This window comes from Pseudophryne corroboree, chromosome 4, assembly GCF_028390025.1.
Source record: "Pseudophryne corroboree isolate aPseCor3 chromosome 4, aPseCor3.hap2, whole genome shotgun sequence".
In the NCBI taxonomy this organism is placed as follows: domain Eukaryota; kingdom Metazoa; phylum Chordata; class Amphibia; order Anura; family Myobatrachidae; genus Pseudophryne; species Pseudophryne corroboree.
This window is the reverse complement of record NC_086447.1, coordinates 860,579,735-860,600,590: the sequence shown is the minus strand read 5'-3', so window position 1 is coordinate 860,600,590 and position 20,856 is coordinate 860,579,735. Positions and strand designations below refer to the sequence as shown.

The 20,856-nt window shown below is 46.3% G+C and overlaps 1 protein-coding gene across 3 annotated transcripts in view; it reads left to right on the top strand.

The window, feature by feature from the left end:
* The window catches only part of STON1 (stonin 1), a 242,663-nt gene that overhangs the window by 11,304 nt on the left and 210,503 nt on the right, over nt 1-20,856 (top strand). Inside the window, exons 1-2 of one of the 3 annotated variants that reach the window (XM_063918691.1) lie at nt 444-626; nt 1,179-1,328. The exons of 1 other annotated variant lie outside the window; for it this stretch is intronic. The gene's annotated coding sequence lies outside the window, so the exon portion shown is untranslated. Of the gene's footprint in view, nt 1-443; nt 627-1,178; nt 1,329-20,856 lie in introns of those variants that run through there. One more of the 3 variants, XM_063918689.1, reaches the window with a different exon arrangement.

Sequence of the window (20,856 nt, the reverse complement as noted above, 5' to 3'; positions counted from 1 at the left end):
CGCTCAACCCCCCTGCCGCCGGCATTCTAGCGCCTGGAATGCCGATGTCGATATACTGACATTCTGCATTTTGTGCGGCGGGATCACATACTGATCCCTTGCAGTCGCAGACACCTACTGTACGCCCTCTGTACCTGGCAGACACCTACTGTATGCCCTCTGTACCTGGCAGACACCTACTGTATGCCCTCTGTACCTGGCAGACACCTACTGTATGCCCTCTGTACCTGGCAGACACCTACTGTATGCCCTCTGTACCTGGCAGACACCTACTGTATGCCCTCTGTACCTGGCAGCCCCCTCTTCCCCCTGTACCTGGCAGCCCCCAATCTGCCCCGTGTACCTGGCAGCCCCCTCTCTGCCCCCTGTACCTGGCAGCCCTGTGGGGAGGGGAGAGGCTGCTCTCAGCATGAGAGGCCGGGGATGATGAGCTGGCAGGCGGCCAGGCTATTGCAGGGAGCAGCCTGCGTTACAGTCTGGGCCTGGTGCAGTCACATCACACAGGGGCTGAGGGTAGGTCCCAGCTTCCTGCACGGAGTGAGCAGCCCCGGCCTGCAGCACGGCTTCCTGTCCCGGTGATCGGCATCTCCCCGGAGCACGTAGCGCCCAGCCTGCAGCCGTAACAAGTGAGTGCAAGCATCCCTCCTCCCGGAGCCCTCCCGGGTGCCCCGGCTCCCCGCACCCCGCAAACACTGTGCATCCTCCTAGTCTGCCCAGCTGCTACACAACTACAAGTTCCAGCATGCCTTCAGTACTTGTAGCTCCACAGCAGCTGGAGCCGGGCAGCAGGGACTGATGATAGGACTGAGCAGCATACTGTATGACACATGAAGTTTGCAGTATGATGCCAGCTATATATAGTGTAACTGCATATTCATCAGAGAACAATGTATTCCAGTAGCCTATGTACTGTGTAATACTGTACATTACTTATAGCATGGCTTTTTGACTGTTTTGTTTGCTTGTCTATCTTTACTCACATAGATGTTATATACTGGCATAGATGTTATATACTGGCATTAGTTATGTGTTGTAGCTATAAGTGTCTGTCTTTTAGCTCTGGTTAGATACATCCTATAAGTGACATTACCTGGAGAACAGGGATTGTCTGGGATTCCCTACGCACAGGCTGCTGCCCTAACTGGCTGCCCACTTTTATTTAAACGTATTTGCTGTAGGGATCAAAGCTGGGCAATGGATTATGCAGCGAGCCCTGTGCCACCCCTCTCCAGAAGAGACAAGTCTGCAATGACCCAGGACACCATATATTTCTATTACAACTATTTGTAGTTAAATTCCATGGACTAACGGAAATGCCAGTTTAAATGGTGAGTATAAGAAACTTAAACAACAATATCTTTCTAAATGCTAACTGAAAACAACCGAAAACCTCCATATAATATGTAACAATTACAAAAATGTTAAAATAAGATTTAAAAAAAAAGGGCTTTGTCAAGATGGTGACTGAAAAGCCCCCAAATGTCATTAACTCCTAAGGCCCATGGTTCAAGCCTGTTGGTTCCCGGGTACTGTGGCGTACACAACCTTCATGACCGTCTCGGCTACCTCCTACCTCCAACCTCTCAGCACCATGGTCTTAATGTAGATATTAAATGAAAATGCAATCCAGGTGTAATACAATAATAATAAAAACATCTATAACAAACATGCACTAAAATTTGTTTGCCATTCAGTAGAATTACAGAAATAAGAAGAGAAGGTGTATCCTCCCCTAATTATAATACCTGTGCTGTATAGGTGTAGTGGACAGTTGCTCTGCATGTAATGCATAAAACAAAACTTTTAACATAAAAAAAAGTTGTCATAACATGGATTTTGCTTGTCTGCTAGGCAGAATAAATATATATATATATATATATAGTTCGATACCGGCACTTCAAGCCTCCTCAGCAATTGCCTCGGTGCCTTCCTGTGCTAGACACAAATGCGGATAATCGTGGAGTGGACTGGAACAGCAAATATTTTTGCTGTAGCTGTTCCAGTCCGCATTGAGTGCTGACGATCGACGATTACATATATATATATATATATATATATATATATATATAAATAATTTTTCATTTGTTTTGGCAGGATTTTTCAAAATAAACTCTCATGGTAGTAAAAGTGGCATTATCTATTTGCGATATTAACAATGTTTGAAAGTATTCTATTTATAACGAATACCATTGCACAGTGGTTAGCATTGCTACCTCACAGTGCTGGGGCCATGGGTTTGATGCCAAGCAGGGCACGGTATTTGTAGAGTTTGAGGTGTTTGTGTGGAGTTGGGCATACACCCAAATTTGTATGTGATGTAAACTTGGCGCAGCTGCAGCCGCCGCCGAGCGGATACACCCTGAGATGCCTCCGTCCCAGTATATGCTATTTTTATGTACGTTTACTTTGAGTATTCTTTATTCATATTTTTTTACATATACTCCCCTTGCTCACGTGGGCTTCCTCTGGGTGCTCTGCTTTCCTGGAGGCCAAAAATATACTGGCAAGTTATCTGGCTTTTGGTGGAATCTGCACTGGTGTGAGGCAGTGTGGTAGAGAGTTTACACTGGGCAGGGACTGATGGGAATGACTACAACACTCACTCTCATGCACTGTATAGTATGTTGGCAGTATATAAATAAAGGATAATAGTAATGAGGTAAATAATAATGGCACATCTGTGAGTTCTATCTCCTATGGCTGCCTAATGTGCCTTCATAACTCATGGCACTGATCACGCACTGAAGTTCCAATAATAGACTATAGCTGGGTGTTGTGCCTTCTCATTCAGAAATGATTTTACTTCAGGCAGAACTCTATGTACAACTCACAATGTACTGAGAATGACAACATAGCAATGTGTTGGGCTCAGTGTCAGCCTCATACAGGATTGCTGCTCTCTGTCGCTAGTCAGATACATGAAGTGTATTTATAAAACAATTCTGTTCACAAGGAAACGTTGATTGCCATCACTACTAGCATTGCTGATATAAGCATGCCTGTATATAGGGTGTAGTACTGCTGACCGGCGGTCAGGAGACCGCCGGTCAGCTTACCGACGCCGGGATCCCGGCAGCATACCGATGCCGGGATCCCGGCGGGGAGGGGCGAGTGCAGCAAGCCCCTTGCGGGCTTGCTGCGCTCGCCACACTGCGGGCTCGGTGGCAACCTGCGGTCGCCACGGGTTCTATTCCCACTCTATGGGTGTCGTGGACACCCACGAGTGGAAATAGTCCCTGTTGGTCGGCATGCCGACCATAGGGATAGTGAGCCGTCGGGCTGGTGGAGGAGGTCATGTGACTGTCGGTCAGCTGACCGGCGGTCACATGAATACCACCCCTGTATATACTGTATGCAATTACTCAATAAGCCGTACTTCTAGTCCAGGGCAGCTTCTTGTAACAGGAAGGCATATGTCTTCTACTCCAGCAACTTATTCTTCTCCACACGAAGGGGATATTCAGTTTGGCCCGAAGAGACATAGGGGTATATGCAATTGCGGTCGAATTCGCGGCAATTATCGCCGTTTTTTAATTCGACCAAATTCGCCAGGTGAATCCCGGCAGGTGCCTGCCGGGATTCACCATATTCAATGAAAAACGGATTCGCCAGAATCGCGGGCGAAAATCGGCCGATTTGGCGGATTTTGCCGCGATTTTAAAAAACGGGAAAAAAACGTGAAAAACCCGGGAAAAAAATGGCGTGGGGTCCCCCCTCCAAAGCATAACCAGCCTCGGGCTCTTTGAGCTGGTCCTGGTTCTAAAAATGCAGGGGAAAAATTGGCCAGGGATCCCCCGTATTTTTAAAACCAGCACCGGGCTCTGCGCCTGATGCTGGTGCCAAAAATACGGGGGACAAAAAGAGTAGGGGTCCCCCGTATTTTTAACACCAGCATCGGGCTCCACTAGCTGGACAGATAATGCCACAGCCGGGGGTCACTTTTATGCCGTGCCCTGCGGCCGTGGCATCAAATATCCAACTAGTCACCCCTGGCCGGGGTACCCTGGGGGAGTGGGGACCCCTTCAATCAAGGGGTCCCCCCCCCCCAGCCACCCAAGGGCCAGGGGTGAAGCCCGAGGCTGTCCCCCCCCATCCAATGGGCTGCGGATGGGGGGGCTGATAGCCTTTGTGATAATAAAAAGATATTGTTTTTTCCATTAGTACTACAAGTCCCAGCAAGCCTCCCCCGCAAGCTGGTACTTGGAGAACCACAAGTACCAGCATGCGGGAGAAAAACGGGCCCGCTGGTACCTGTAGTACTACTGGAAAAAAAATACCCAAATAAAAACAGGACACAGACACCGTGACTTGTACAACTTTATTACATACTGCCGACACACACATACTTACCTATGTTGACACGCCGACTGCCACGGTCGCCGACGATCCGAGGGTACCTGTGAAAAAATTATACTCACCTTCCAGCGTCCAGAGGTACATCCACGTCCAGAGGTAAATCCACGTTCTTGGCAAAAAAACAAACCGAACACCGATCCATACCGGACTAGAAAGGGGTCCAATGTTTTCACATCAGACCCCTTTCTCCCGAATGCCGGGACATCACGTGACTCCTGTCACTGACGTCCCTTCAGCCAATCAGGAAGCGCTACTTCCGTGGCGCTCACCTGATTGGCTGTCCGCTGTCTGTACTGTGACAGCGCATCGCAAAGCCGCTCCATTACTTTCAATGGTGGGAACTTTGCGGGTAGCGGTGGGGTCACCCGCCGGTCAGCCGCTGACCGGCGGGTGACCTCACCGCTAGCCGCTAAGTTCCCACCATTGAATATAATGGAGGGAGCTGTGCGATGCGCTGTCACAGTGCAGACAGCGCTCAGCCAATCAGGTGAGCGCAACGAAGTTGCGCTTCCTGATTGGCTTAGAGACCTGTCAGTGACAGCTGTCACTGACAGGTCTCATTCGTGGAAAGGTGTCCCATGTGTCAGCATGGGACCCCTTTCAGTCCGTTTTTGGTGCGGGTATTTGCGTTTTCTTATTTTGCCAAGTCCGTGGATTTATCTCTGGACCATGGTTGAGGTGAGTATTTTGAACTTTTCTTTACAGGTTTCCGTGGATTCTACATGGAGAAGAGGACCGATGTCGGCGTGTGAACATAGGTAAGTATGTGTGTGTCGACGTATGAAATAAAGTTTTACTGTCGACGGTGTGTGTGTCCTGTTTTTATTTGGGTATTTTTTTCCCAGTAGTACTACAGGTACCAGCGGGCCCGTTTTTCTCCCGCATGCTGGTACTTGTGGTTCTCCAAGTACCAGCTTGCGGGGGAGGCTTGCTGGGACTTGTAGTACTATTGGAAAAAACAATATCTTTTTATTATCACAAAGGCTATCAGCCCCCCCATCCGCAGCCCATTGGATGGGGGGGGGACAGCCTCGGGCTTCACCCCTGGCCCTTGGGTGGCTGGGGGGGGGGGACCCCTTGATTGAAGGGGTCCCCACTCCCCCAGGGTACCCCGGCCAGGGGTGACTAGTTGGATATTTGATGCCACGGCCGCAGGGCACGGCATAAAAGTGACCCCCGGCTGTGGCATTATCTGTCCAGCTAGTGGAGCCCGATGCTGGTGTTAAAAATACGGGGGACCCCTACTCTTTTTGTCCCCCGTATTTTTGGCACCAGCACCAGGCGCAGAGCCCGGTGCTGGTTTTAAAAATACGGGGGATCCCCTGTCAATTTTTCCCCCGCATTTTTAGAACCAGGACCAGCTCAATGAGCCCGAGGCTGGTTATGCTTTGGAGGGGGGACCCCACGCCATTTTTTTTTATGATTTTACCCTTCCAGCATAAAAAAAAAAATAAAAAAAAAAAATAATATTTTAAAAAATATATAAATAATATTTGTGCCTCCCCAAAAAAAAAAAAAAAAGTACCTAATCCCTTCTAATATAAATAGATCTGCTATTCCCAGAAAAAAAAACACCAAAAAAAACATGTTTAAAATTTTTTTATTTGTTTTCACCCTCCAAAGTGTGGCGGATTGAAAATGACGAATTTGCTGTCTAAAAGCACTGCTGTCGAATTTCAAAACTTGAATTGAATATGCTTTGGTCGAATTGCAGCACTTGTATCATTGCAGAAAAGTCGAATTTGCAAAAATTCGAATTTCAAAAAGTCGAATTTTGAAAGTCCGTTTTTTGGTCGGAAAGCACTGGATTGCATAGGGGAATTTTTTTTTTTGGTCGAAAATGACCCGAAATTCGACAATTTCGGGAATTCGACCACAATTGCATATACCCCATAGGGAGTAAAACCCCCCGATGTTTCTTCGGGTGCTGCGGTCGGGCTATTTAATTAGCTTGGCCGGTAACAAGTCCTTTTACACCTGTACACACACAGGTTCAGTGAAACCTGCTTGTTTTTGGGTGAAATAGCTCAGTTTTCGGATGAAAACGGGGCTGTTATGAGTGTTATCGGGCATTTTGCTTCGCCTGCCAGAGGCAGGTGAAGCAAAATCCCAGATAAGCTGTGGCATGCGCCGGCTTATCGGGGCCAATTAGATAGCCCCCGGCGGCGAGACTTATCACCTGTCAGCGTCGGGACAAATTGAATATCGGTGTCACTCTTTCATTTATTGATTTTTTTACTTTAAAAAAACAAGTAGAACGTATGAACTACATTCCATGTAGATGTGCTGCATGTAAGGGGCCCTATACATGGGAGAGATGTGTGCTGAGCGAACCGCTCAGCACACATCTCTCCCGCCGCTCAGCACAGCACGATGTGTACTGAGCATGCGGGGGGAGACGGGGGGGGGGGGGGCGGTCATTTCACCCGGCGGGTGAAATGAGCGATGTGCTAGATTGGCCTGGCAGGCCAATCTAGCACCAGCAATAGCGATGCGCGGGGCTGCGCATCGCTATCTCTGTGGGGGTACACACGAGTGGTCTATGCTTAAAATCTAAGCAGTCTAGTCAGATTGCTTAGATTTTAAGTATGGATCTCTCCGTGAGTACCCCCCTTAACACCACAATCTGAGTCACCGTGACTGTTGTCCCCCTGCATCATTAGGTTACTTTTCGGGAGCCCAGTTACATTTACTGTACAGTACTGTCTCTGTTGTCACCAATCCCCTTCCAATACCATGTTACATCCAGCCCTCACACAGTCACTGGACTGGTCACTGCTTCCCATAACATGTTGCATGCAGCTAAAGGTGGCGTCGCCCGCTGCATCCAAGTCTCGGAATCTATTGCATTCTGGGGCTTGGTGCATATGCGGTAAGTGGCCAAGCCTCAAAAAACTGCATTTTCTGAGGTTTGGCATTTTAAAGGTTGGTGCATCCCGCCCACTGTCACGTGACTGGTCACTGCTTCTCACACTATGTTACATGCCTCTTGTCCTCACACTGTCATATGACGGGTGTAGTACTGGTGACCGGCGGTCTCCTGACCGCCGGTCAGCTTACCGACGCCGAGATCCCGGCAGCATACCGACGCCGGGATCCCGGCGGGGAGGGGCGAGTGCAGCAAGCCCCTTGCGGGCTTGCTGCGCTCGCCACGCTGCGGGCTCGGTGGCAACCTGCGGTCACCACGGGTTCTATTCCCACTCTATGGGTGTCGTGGACACCCACGAGTGGAAATAGTCCCTGTTGGTCGGCATGCCGATCATCGGGATAGTGAGCCGTCGGGCTCGTGGAGGAGGTCATGTGACTGTCGGTCAGCTGACCGGCGGTCACATGAATACCACCCCATATGACCGGTCACTGATTCCCACAAGAACAGGGAAGACAGGATGGTCTGTGACCAGTTCAAATCTGTTGCTATAATCACAACAACGTGCACAAAACAACTAGCCATATGATCAGGTTAAGAAGTATATTTTACATAACTAAATTAGAATTAATAATAATAATAATTTGTAATTATGAAGGAAGAAGGTGCTTACATGGACACGTAATGCAGAAGTTTTGCTTTACAGAAAATACAGAAATTCCGAACATAAACCATAAGAGTTGAGGCAGCTATTTTGGTTCATATACTCCTAGAATTATTTATCTTGCCACAAGGCAGCCATCTTGGGCACTCTGTATAGGTAACACTAAGCGGAATAGGCAAATCCTGAATGAGATGACATTTAATAGGGGACTTACAGAATACTAAATGTACCTTATGAGTATATATTTTATATGCGGTAGTTGGGAGATGTTGCGTTCGATCCCTCTGTGCTGGATTAAACAGCCATTGCCGTCATTTTCCCCTTCCTCGTCTACCTGTATACCAGGCTGCACGCACCACCTCCCTCATACTCTTACTTCATGAAGTAATGTATAGTAACCAGTAGACTGACCACATATTGGGGGTAATTCCAAGTTGATCGCAGCAGGATTTTTGTTAGCAGTTGGGCAAAACCATGTGCAGTGCAGGGGAGGCAGATATAACATGTGCAGAGAGAGTTAGATTTGGGTGTGGTGTGTTCAATCTGCAATCTAAATTGCAGTGTAAAAATAAAGCAGCCAGTATTTACCTTACACAGAAACAAAATAACCCACCCAAATCTAACTCTCTCTGCAAATGTTATATCTGCCCCCCCTGCAGTGCACATGGTTTTGCCCTACAGCTAAAAAAATGTCCTGCTGCGATCAACTCGGAATTACCCCCATTGTTCAGTTTTTGTATGGGGTGTGGTATGTAGGGTCTACCAGACTTAGGTCGACAGTGTCTAGGTCGATCACTATTGGTCGACAGTAAGTAGGTCGACATGGTTTCTAGGTCGATAGGGACTCTAGGTCGACATGACAGAAGGTGGACGTGAGTTTTTTCTCTTTTTTGGTGTCGTTTTCTCCGTACAGTGACCGGGAACCCCAATTAGTGGACCATGTTCCCTCGCAATGTGTCCCCTCGCGCTCGGCACAGGTTACCGTTCCCAGTTGTAGTCCACGTGGATGGTAAAGTATGGAAAAGTAAAAAAAAAAATGGAAAAAAAATGTGAAAAACTCATATCGACCCTTTGTCATGTCGACCTAGAACATGTCGACCTAGAGTCCATGTCGACCTAGAAACCATGTCGACTTACCGTCGACCAATAGTGGTCGATCTAGACAGTGTCGAGCTAAGTGTGGTCGACCTAGAGCCCGGATACCATTTGTATGACAGTCACTGATTTATCTCATCACTTTCTGATGAATATTTTTTAAGTATAGCATTCAAATGATCAAATAATTGTCTTTTATATTTTAACTGTATTATAATAAAAAAATAAAAATAAAATACACGTATTTCAGATGTATGCTGGAAGTACTAAAAGCAAAATGCAGTTTTGGCCGCATTTCCCATATGTACCATGCTACAGAAAGTTTTATTATTATTATTATTAATATTATTATTATTGATGGAAGAGGGCCCTGCTCGTGAGAGCTGTCAAAGTCAGAAAAATGTCTCTATGCACGTTGCCATATTTGCACCGCACACTGGTCCGCGCTGCGCGTGCGTGCGCTCTCCCGTGAAGGCGCATACCCGCAATAGCGTGCACTCGCAGGCGCGGTATGCGTATTTACGGTAGAGTTTATGTAGTCGTAGCGTGCGACTCATTCGTTACAAATGTTCACAATTAATGTAGTTTATAGATCATGGTCCCTTTGATAGATTCTGAAAGTTTGGTTAAAATACAATGTCCCAGAGCTGAGGAATCCCTCTTTATATCGTACGAAGGGTCTAACAGGAATCATACAGCAGTGTTTGGTACCCATCGGAAGAGTATTTAATTAGCAATATTCCGGTGTTGGTTTGGAGCGTACTAATCGCTCGTGCGAATAGTTATGGACATAAGAAGTTTATGTCCATTTCTATTATTTACACATACTCAGGTATGCGGCGGGAAACCCAGTTTCCCACCCACCTGAGCTGTTGGAAATCGTCACAGCCCACCTGTATGAATCACCCTATGACCTTTTGTTATGATGCAGGGCCGAATTCCTTCGGCCAATGGACAATGGGATTGTAGGACCATGAGATTGCATTGTGTGTGGGGCATAAATAGGCAGGCCGACCACATCCAGCTCTCACTCTCTCATCAACGGTTATCTGCTGATAGCCGGGAGCTGGATATCGAGGCGCAGGCGATCATACCCTTTGTGCGTAAGTTTCTCTCCGTTATCATTGTCTTTCTGTGAGCCAATTTCTCTCTCTCTCTCTCTCTCTCTCTCTCTCTCTCTCTCTCTCTGTTCTGTTCTCTCATATCTCCCCTAGACTAGGCTAGTATTGTATTGTATTAGATAGTATTGTATTGTATTGCATTTAGGTCAGTGTAGTATTGTCTTTTTGTATTTATTGTTTAGTTCTGTGGTTAGGAAGTCTTTGTTATATTGTAGTGTATCATTTGTACTGTTATCCCCTTTTTACAAGTATATTAGATATAATACAGTTAATAGGCTTTGGAACCTAAACCAGTATCTGTGTATTTTCTATAGTGTTAAGTGTTCACTTGAGCGTCGGTGACGCTCAAGCAGCTTTGTAGTTAGTCAGGTTACACAAGGTTGCACTTACACCCTGTACTCACATTAAGGTATTCTTTGTGTTTCTTTGGTATAAGGTTTAAACATTAAGGTATAGCGTTGTGAGCGTCTGCGCCGCTGGTGATCTCCTCGTGGTCTCGAGCGTCCGCTACGCCATAGCGAATCATTACTCTAGTCATAGCCAATAACGTGTCCTGTGATCACTGGGCCGTGAGCGAACGTGACGCTTGAGCGTCTCGCCTACGGCTGAGCGATCGCTACGCCAATAGCGTACCATTACGGTACTTCTTAAGCAAACAGCGTACAGTGTTCTTAGCTTCATAAAGGGTTGTTATACGACAAAGGAATTTAGCATTGTCAATTGGGGACTCGTCCTATCCTTCTCATATCTGCACTAGGTAGATCAGCAGACATTATCCCTCCAGCAAAGGGTGGGAGGTTGTCTCACAGTGCTGACGGGATAAGCGTCTGCTTCGCTTAGATAAAGAGTGCTGAAGGAATCCGGGAACCGGAAGTAAGAACAAAACGCTTGTGTCTTTTAAAACTGTTTTATTTCTCTTCTGTCTTGCGTATACACGCACGCATACATTTATCTGCATTTCTTTTTCAAATTTCGTATATCACTATTCCTGTTTGCCAAGTTTTATAGTTGATAGAAAGTGCAAAAAGAGATTTGCTGTTATTTCATAGTAGAGGTAATAGTTAAAGTATAGACCAACACACGGCTTGTCTGGGAGATAAGACAGTCAGTGTGGTGTGCGGTAGATGATCAGGGATCACCTACATTGATAAAGGTAGAAATTGTGTTACGGTGGATCTTTGTTTTGCGTACACGTGTCCCTAACAAAAGACTTGCGTACGCAATCCAAACGGCAGACGCACGCAGCGGACATTACGCAACGTAGCGTCTGGTTACGCAACGTAGCTCAAGTCACGAAAAGTTGAATTAGCGCAAAGCGATAATTAGCGCAAGGCGATAAGTAACGCACAGCGGTAGATAACGCGAAGCGGTAAATAACGCAAATCTATTTTTGGGAAAAAAAAAATCTGAAATTTAGTTTAACAGATCCTGCTCCTAATTGGTAACACTGTTGGACTGAAGACAATTTCTGCGCAGAAATAGATATAGAAACAAAAGTGTACATGTGTTGAGTGAGTGTGTTTTGTATACAAAAGTTTATATAACTTTAAGGTGGAACCAAAAGGAAAGCCGGGTACTCGTCAAGGGACATACGTGTAAGTGACATATACGGTGGCTAGGGAGTCATCCCTGGTTAAATAATATTTGAGCATTAGAGTATAGCGGACCATAAGGTAACAAGACCAGGAGGTCATAAGGTAACAAGACCAGGAGGTCATAAGGTAACAGACCAGGAGGTCATAAGGTAACAGGTAAAATAGACAAAGAGGTCCGCTATAAAAGTCCAGTGGCACAACGCCTGGGGTGTTGGTGCAGAACCCATATAGGCCATAAGCTCTTGCTGAAGGAATCGCGGCCGGAAACATCGATTCCATTGATCTTTCAGTACATGACAAGTAGTGCTTGTGTACTGAACGATTGGACCACACGTAATTGTGTGCAGTAGTTAGTAATCTGACCTAATACCATTAGAGTAAAGTGGTCACAAACGCTATCTGTACATTCTGACGTGATTTGTGTAATTTTTTATTTTTGGAAGGGAAGTTCGCTGGTCACTCAGGAACTATCTAACAACCCCAACTTTACTGGAAAGAGTAAGTGTCCTGCGGGTAACCCTCATATGTTCCAGTAAACTGAAGGTTCCATAGGGGCCCTGTATCGAGTACGCCAGCACCATATCGGTGTGATCAGGTCGTATTGGTCGAGGTGGGCGAGTGAGTGGGGTACTCGGTAAACCGCCACCGCCGGCCTACTGTGGAGTAATTTGGTTGTCTGTAAAGGCTTGCTGAAAACCTTGATACAGAAATCCAAGGAGGACTAAGCAACACCTGCAGACTATGGGGGCCAGTTGCTCAGGTAGGGGGCGATCAACCCTGGTTCAGGTTGATTCTGTGAACCGACCAGTTGGGTCGGCACGATATGTAATGTGTGAAAAATATGGAATTCACACCGAATCTTTTATGTGATGAATGGGAGAGAATGACTGTACAAGACAGGGACAAATTCCCAAGAATAGGTAGCTTTAGTCCAGAAGTGTTACAAAATTTAAGGAGGAGGATATGTCTCGTAAAATCAGCAAAGAGACGAATTCAGCATCATGATTATTTACAGTTATGGCACCAGGAAGGTGAGATACAGAGAGGTTTGGCTCTGGCGGCAGGATCTGGGGCAGTCAGGAAGTTGATTGCCACAGCTCCTCCTCCACCATACATTGCAGGAGAGAAGTTGATTGCGGAGAGAAACGCACTGGGTTGTAAAACACAAACTCTTAGTAACCCTGTAAATGTTAATGATGTTAACCAAATAACTCATGCAAGTATTAACCCGTGCAAGATGTACCCTGTTTTGAACCTTCCTCAGGAGTGTGATCAAGAAGACGATTCAGCAACAATTTCAGCTCTCTCTCTTGCAGCCACCATAGCAGAAACCACAGTAGGCACAGCGACACCCACGAGATTAGTGAAAGCCCCTAGCGGAGGGATAGGTGAGGTCGTGTCAACGGGTAAGTACGGCACCATGCACTACACTGAAACAATTGTACCACAACAAGCTGTAGAATCTACACAGGAAGAGGCTGTTAGAATTGCTCCTGTAAGGGTAATAGCAGTTCCCAATGGAAAAACAGATGTGTCTGGAGCCACTCCCATAAGGAACATTGCCATGTACACTCCATTTTCCAGAATGGAATTAAGAACAATAGTGTCCGAATTTCCTGACCCCAGAAAGGACTTAGTTGCTAGCCAAAAATACATCAGGGATCTAGGTAACACTGTAGAACCCAACAACAAGGATTGGCAGATACTGCTAAGAGCTTGTTTACCTTCCAATGTTGACGCAACTCAATTTTTAGCTGACTGTGCATTGGATAAAGATGTACCGCTTACAGACGTGTACAACAAGGATAATGTAAAAAGGATAAATTTACAGCTAAAGGAGTATTTCCCAGCCGTTGTTAAATGGAATAAAATATTTTCCATTAAGCAAAAGGAGTCCGAAACGGCAACAGAATATTTTCACCGGGCACTATTAGAAATGGCAAAGTACACTGGTATAGAAGACATTAAGACCAACCCAAACCATCGAGAAGTAGCAGTATCTGTACTGATGGATGGTTTAAAGGAAACATTAAAGACTAGGGTTCAGACCACGCAACCATGCTGGCGAGGTCTGTCAGTGTCCGGCTTGAGAGAGGCTGCTATTGATCACGACAGAAACATCACTAGGCACAGGGAATTGCAAAGTGATAAGTTGATGTCCGTAAGTATACAGGCGCTGACCACAAGGCAGCCTGCGTATGTACCACCGAATCCTGTGGGTAAGGCAAGTGTAATAACATGTTTTTCTTGTAACAGACCGGGACACTTTGCACGAGAATGTAGAACAAAGAATGTACAAAGATCTTTTCAACCCCCTAGACAACAACACAACACACGACATTGGGAGCAGGGTCCACAGAGGCGGAGTTTTGAGCCACATACAGGAGAAACAAAAAGATATCCCCCGAACAGAGATTGGCATGCCTCTGGTAGTTCCCAGCTAACTCCCTCACAAGTAGTTGCTGCCAGCGGGATTCAGGGAGGTCAGCATACCCAATAGGGGTGTGGCCATACCTGTAATCTGCACCCAGTTAAGTTGATTGCTAGTCTTGGAAGCGAACCAGAAATTGCAATCAATGTAGCTGGTAAAACTTTAAACTTTCTTGTAGACACAGGGGCGGCCAAGTCAGTGATAAATTCGACAGTGGGCATGAGAACCACTGGTAGGACAGTTCCAGCCATGGGAGTAACAGGAGTAGTCCAGCACTACCCTGTTAGCAAACCAGCCGAGATTACAATAGGGCCTTTGCATACCAAGCATTCCTTTTTGCTGGCTGCATCGGCACCAACTAATCTCCTGGGGAGAGACTTACTATGTAAAATGGGTTGCGTCATTTATTGTACTCCTGAAGGTGTATTCTTGGACATTCCTGAGAATCACGCTCAGGAAGTACGAGACATGCTAGACTCCCCATCAAAATTAATGTCACATTCCATTATGACAAATAGGAATCCATCCCAAGTAGAAGAGATGATATCTCAGATACCAGAGTCACTTTGGACAAAAGATGGACAGGACACTGGATTAATGGCAAACGTAGCTCCAGTAGTTGTACAAGTAAAAGATGGTAGGATAGCTCCAAAAATCCCACAGTATCCTCTGAAGCCAGAGGTGGAGTTAGGAGTTTTCCCAGTAATAGAGCGCTTGCTACAACAGGGCATTCTAGTAAGAACGTCCAGCACAGCAAATAGTCCCATCTTCCCTGTTAAAAAGAGTGGGGGGAGGGGTTACAGGCTAGTGCAGGATCTAAGGGGGATTAACAAAATAGTTGAGAGTCAGTTCCCCGTAGTGCCTAATCCAGCTGTCATCCTAATGCAAATTCCTCCCACTGCCAAATTTTTCACTGTTATTGACCTCTGCTCCGCTTTCTTTTCGGTACCTCTGCACCCTGACAGCCAATATTTGTTTGCATTCACATACAGAGGAGTCCAATACACGTGGACTCGGTTACCCCAAGGTTTCATAGATAGTCCAAGTATATTTTCTCAGGCTTTGCATGATTGTTTACAGTCTTTCCAACCAGACAGTGGATCAGTATTGATACAGTATGTGGACGATTTATTACTGTGTTCAGATTCACTGGAAGCATCTCTGAAGGATACGAAACAGCTCCTGTTTCATCTTTCAGACACAGGTCACAAGGTTTCCAAAGACAAGTTGCAATTATGCCAAGCTAAGGTAAAATATTTGGGACACTGTCTAACACAAGGACTGAGACACCTGACCGCTGATAGAATCCAAGCCATTAGAGACATGACACTGCCACAAACCCAGCAACAGATCAGGACGTTTTTAGGAATGTGTGGGTATTGCCGTAATTGGATCCCAGGGTTTTCCATATTGGCGCTACCTTTGCAGGAAATGGTCTCTTCAAACAAACCTGATCGGATTTCGCATACAGACGAATCTGAAACAGCATTTGAGAGACTCAAACAGTGCCTAACGCAGGCACCAGCACTAGGTATGCCAGACTATGGGAAACCCTTTGAACTATACGGAACAGAAAGTGCTGGGTGCGCAGCAGGTGTACTAACACAAAAACACGGTGACGCCAGCAGGTCAATTGCATACTACAGCGCCCAGCTAGACACGGTAGCGCGATCCCTCCCCACATGCTTGCGTAGCGTTGCGGCGATAGCATTGCTAGTGACGAAAAGCGAAGATGTTGTGCTAGGCCACAACCTCACAATCCATACACCGCATGCGGTATCTGCCTTATTGAATTCTGCCCAAACCAGACACGTCTCATCAGCAAGGTTTACGAGATGGGAATTGGCATTAATGGCCCCAGTAAACATCACCATAAGGAGATGCAGCGCATTAAATCCTGCAACATTTCTCCCAGGTGTGCCTGGTCAGACACAAAGGGTGGAAGGTGAGAGTGATGGGGAAGGAGGATTTAATGCAAAGGAAGATACACATGATTGTATGGAATATTTGACCCAAAATTTTACCGCAAGGCCTGACATCAGTGACAATCCACTGGAAGATGCAGAACTCACGTTCTACACGGACGGTAGTTGTCACAGACAGTCAGACTCGGGAGACTTGTGTACTGGATACGCAGTCGTAGATGACCAAGACACCATAGAAGCGGAACCGCTAGGCCCACCTCACTCAGCCCAGGTTGCTGAACTGGTCGCCCTAACCAGAGCATGTGAATTGGCTAAGGGTAAGTCAGCCAATATCTACACCGATTCCAGATACGCGTTCGGGGTAGTCCATGATTTCGGAGCGCTATGGCGGCTCAGAAATTTCATGACGGCGGCTGGTACACCGATAGCGCATGCAGCTTATATAAAAAGGCTTCTAACAGCGATACAGGAACCCGACAGAGTGGCTGTTATCAAATGTAAAGCACATACATATAGCCAAGACCCAGTATCCCTTGGTAACAGCCGAGCAGACGAAGCCGCAAAGCTTGCAGCTGCTACCCCCATACAGACAGACACCACACAACTGATGGTATTTAATACCATCAACACACAAAAGTTGTGTGAGATGCAGAATTTGTGTTCCACACAGGAGAGAGCAGTCTGGAAGGCAAAGGGATATGGCCAGGAGTCCTCAGGGCTCTGGACGGATGGACATGGTAAACCAGTGGCCCCCAGGGCATACCTTCCATGTCTGGCTGAAGCAGCTCACGGGCTGACTCATCTAGGCAAGGAGGGGATGTGCAAATTGGTAAGAGCATACTGGTGCGCCCCAGGATTCTCCTCTCATGCGGGTAAAAGAGCAATGTCATGCCTTACCTGTCTGAGAAAGAATATTGGAAAAGCAATACCTACAGAACCATCCCATATCCCACCTGCCGGCGGCCCTTTCCAGGTAATACAAATTGACTTCATTCAATTACCCCCATGTCGAAATTTGAAATATGTACTTGTTTGTATAGATGTTTTCTCGAATTGGGTCGAAGCTTTTCCAGCAGCTACAAATACCGCTATGTTTACAGCTAAGAAAATTGTGCAGGAATTTGTATGTAGATATGGTATCCCTAGAATCATTGAAAGTGATAGGGGTACCCATTTTACAGGTGATGTCTTTCAAGGAATGTGTAAGTTGATGGGAATTGATAGCAAGCTGCACACTCCGTACCGTCCACAGGCGAGTGCGAAGGTCGAAAGAGTGAACAGCACTATTAAAAATAAATTGAGTAAAGTAATGGCAGAGACAGGATTGACGTGGCCAGAAGCTTTACCCATTGTTTTGTATAGCATCAGAACCACTCCCAGGTCCCCTCTTAATCTGTCTCCTTTTGAAATCTTGTTTGGTCGACAACCGCATGTCATGATTAACCCTCAGGATGATTTGAAATGTAACAATGAAGTAACTGTAAAGTACTTGATTAACATGAGTAAGCAGTTGAGGAATCAAAATGATAATCTGAAGTTGATGATTCCTGATTTACCAGATAGTAATTGTCATGACATTGAACCTGGGGATTATGTAATGATACGAAATTTTCTACGCTCAGGTTGTCTTATTGATAGATGGGAAGGACCATACCAGGTCTTATTGACTAGCACCACAGCATTGAAGGTTGCTGAGAGAGAGACCTGGGTCCATTCATCCCACTGCAAAAAGGTTGCTGATCCAGAGAAGTCCCGTGATAAGGAACAGACGGTAGAGGTTGTATCACTGGAGTGTCTGTTCCAGGAGGACTGAGGCGGCACCTGAGCCTTGAAGACCGAAAGCAGTTGTCGACTCCCTTCTCCCTTTTATTGTTTTTCTCCACTTCCCAGCCCCTCTCCCTTAAAATTTCTTTTTCCCCCTTCTCATTCTTCTCTATTTCCTCCTCAAAGATGGACTTGCCCCAAGAGACTGTGATCCGGATTTTGATGTTAACCATGATGTTGACCAGAGCAGTCTGTTCCGGCGAGAGTACCATAGAGGTCGAGAGAGGTTCTGGAATGGGTTCCGATTATGATGATGGAGGCGTAGTTTTCCAAGATCAACCAAACCAACAAGCAAAGGCGAGTATCAGAAAACGATCCGATAGAAGAAATTGTGATGGATTGTTAGCTGAAGAAAATTGTATCTGTAGGCTCTGTGATAATCTGGTTGAAGATGGATGCATAAAGAAATGCCAATCTAGTTTTAATATCCATATGGACCGGCATCCATTGAGTGACTATCACTCTCTAGTGGGTAACGTGTTAAACCAAACAGATTGTTGGGTATGCTCTCAAGTACCTCAGGGTCACAGCAAATCAGGGCTAGTACCATTTCCTTTAACGTTAGGGGAGGTACTTGAGCTAAGTGGTGGGAGACCGGTGGACCGGAGGTTTAACATCTCCAGCCCTCCTAGTTTGAAGCTCCACCAATACCATGTGGATAGGTCCCTCTTATGTTTTAACATCTCCAATCCCAGAAAACCGGGAAATTGGGAAGTGTCATGGAGCAACCTTACCATGACCTTTTCACACAGAGCAGATAGAATGCCTACAGATACAGAGCTCGTACGCCATATAGCCAGTAGAGGAAAATCTTTTCGGTATCGATATACCTTAGGAAATAGGATTACTAGAGTTGGAGAGGTATCACCAGGATACTGTGCACATATCGTACAAACCGATACGTGCATTAAGCAGATGGAAGAATTAGGGTCAGGAGATTTCACCTGGAAGGTTTGTAACATGGTCATGTCCTTCTCCGTCCCATATGTTCTCCCCGATGACGCATATTTCATATGCGGGAGAAAGGCGTACAAGTGGCTTGCCCCAAACTCTGAAGGATTGTGTTATATTGGAAAAGTATTGCCTGAAGTGATGACTGTTACACATGACAAAATGAAGGACATACACCGTGGTGCCCAAGCTCCTTATACTCACACTCATTACGAGCACCGAGTTAAAAGACAACTGTCAGAAAGGTTAGAGCATCCGGCCTCTGATCTTATCCATGAATCCACCGGGATTCAGGTTCTGGTAGCGTTAGATTTCACTCGCACCGCTCGTGGAGTGATGAATTATAGATACATTTCCGCACTCGCCAATTTGTTAGATAATATCACTGAAATGTATGATGACACGTTTAGATACACTGGAAGAGAACTTCAAGCTTATAAAACAGAACTAGTTCAGCATAGGATGGTTCTTAATTATCTTACAGCAGTAACAGGCGGATATTGTGTTACATTGGCAACACAGTACGGCATAAAGTGTTGCACGTATATCACGAATAGCACCGAGGATCCGGTAGAGGTCATAGACCAAAAGATGGACGATATTCTCCAATTGAAGTGGGAATTTCGTCGAAAACACAATCTCACCCTTGCTGCTGTAGGTAATGAGCTGACTAGTTGGGTGTCATGGTTGAACCCGCGAAATTGGTTCTCCGGTTTGGGAGAATGGGCTCAAGGAGTCATAATGGATGTTGGAAAGTTTCTACTATGTATCTTGGGTGTCGTTATATCGATTGGATTGATATTTAGATGCGGGCAGGCTTTAATGAGGTGCAAACAAAGTACAAAAGTGATGAGCTTGAGGAGTGAGGAAACCGTAATTAACCTGGATTTGATTTATGACCCAATGATAGAAACCAGAATGTGATGAAAATGCGATTATACGGTCCGTTTCTTTCACCTGTTTTTCTGCTTTTCTCCAAGATACAAAGACCCCCTTGGACGAGGAAGTTGACGAGACGCTATACAGACAACAGACAAGCACCAAAGAAGAAGATTTGACAACTTTAAATATGGACACTTGATGAACTTTGCCATGGATCCCCAGTTTCCCTAGTATTTCTCTATCGTCCTAGTGGATGCTGGGGTCCCTGAAAGGACCATGGGGAATAGCGGCTCCGCAGGAGACAGGGCACAAAAAGTAAAGCTTTAGGATCAGGTGGTGTGCACTGGCTCCTCCCCCTATGACCCTCCTCCAAGCCAGTTAGATTTTTGTGCCCGGCCGAGAAGGGTGCAATCTAGGTGGCTCTCCTAAAGAGCTGCTTAGGAAAGTTTAGCTTAGGTTTTTTATTTTACAGTGAGTCCTGCTGGCAACAGGATCACTGCAACGAGGGACTTAGGGGAGAAGAAGTGAACTCACCTGCGTGCAGGATGGATTGGCTTCTTGGCTACTGGACATCAGCTCCAGAGGGACGATCACAGGTACAGCCTGGATGGTCACCGGAGCCTTGCCGCCGGCCCCCTTGCAGATGCTGAAGTAAGAAGAGGTCCAGAATCGGCGGCAGAAGACTCCTCAGTCTTCTAAAGGTAGCGCACAGCACTGCAGCTGTGCGCCATTTTCCTCTCAGCACACTTCACACGGCAGTCACTGAGGGTGCAGGGCGCTGGGAGGGGGGCGCCCTGGGAGGCAAATGAATACCTATTTTGGCTAAAAATACCTCACATATAGCCTCCGGAGGCTATATGGAGATATTTAACCCCTGCCAGAATCCGTTAAGAGCGGGAGACGAGGCCGCCGAAAAAGGGGCGGGGCCTATCTCCTCAGCACACAGCGCCATTTTCCCTCACAGAAAGGCTGGAGGGAAGGCTCCCAGGCTCTCCCCTGCACTGCACTACAGAAACAGGGTTAAAACAGAGAGGGGGGGCACTAATTTGGCGATATGCTTATATATATATTAAGATGCTATAAGGGAAAACACTTATATAAGGTTGTCCCTATATAATTATAGCGTTTTTGGTGTGTGCTGGCAAA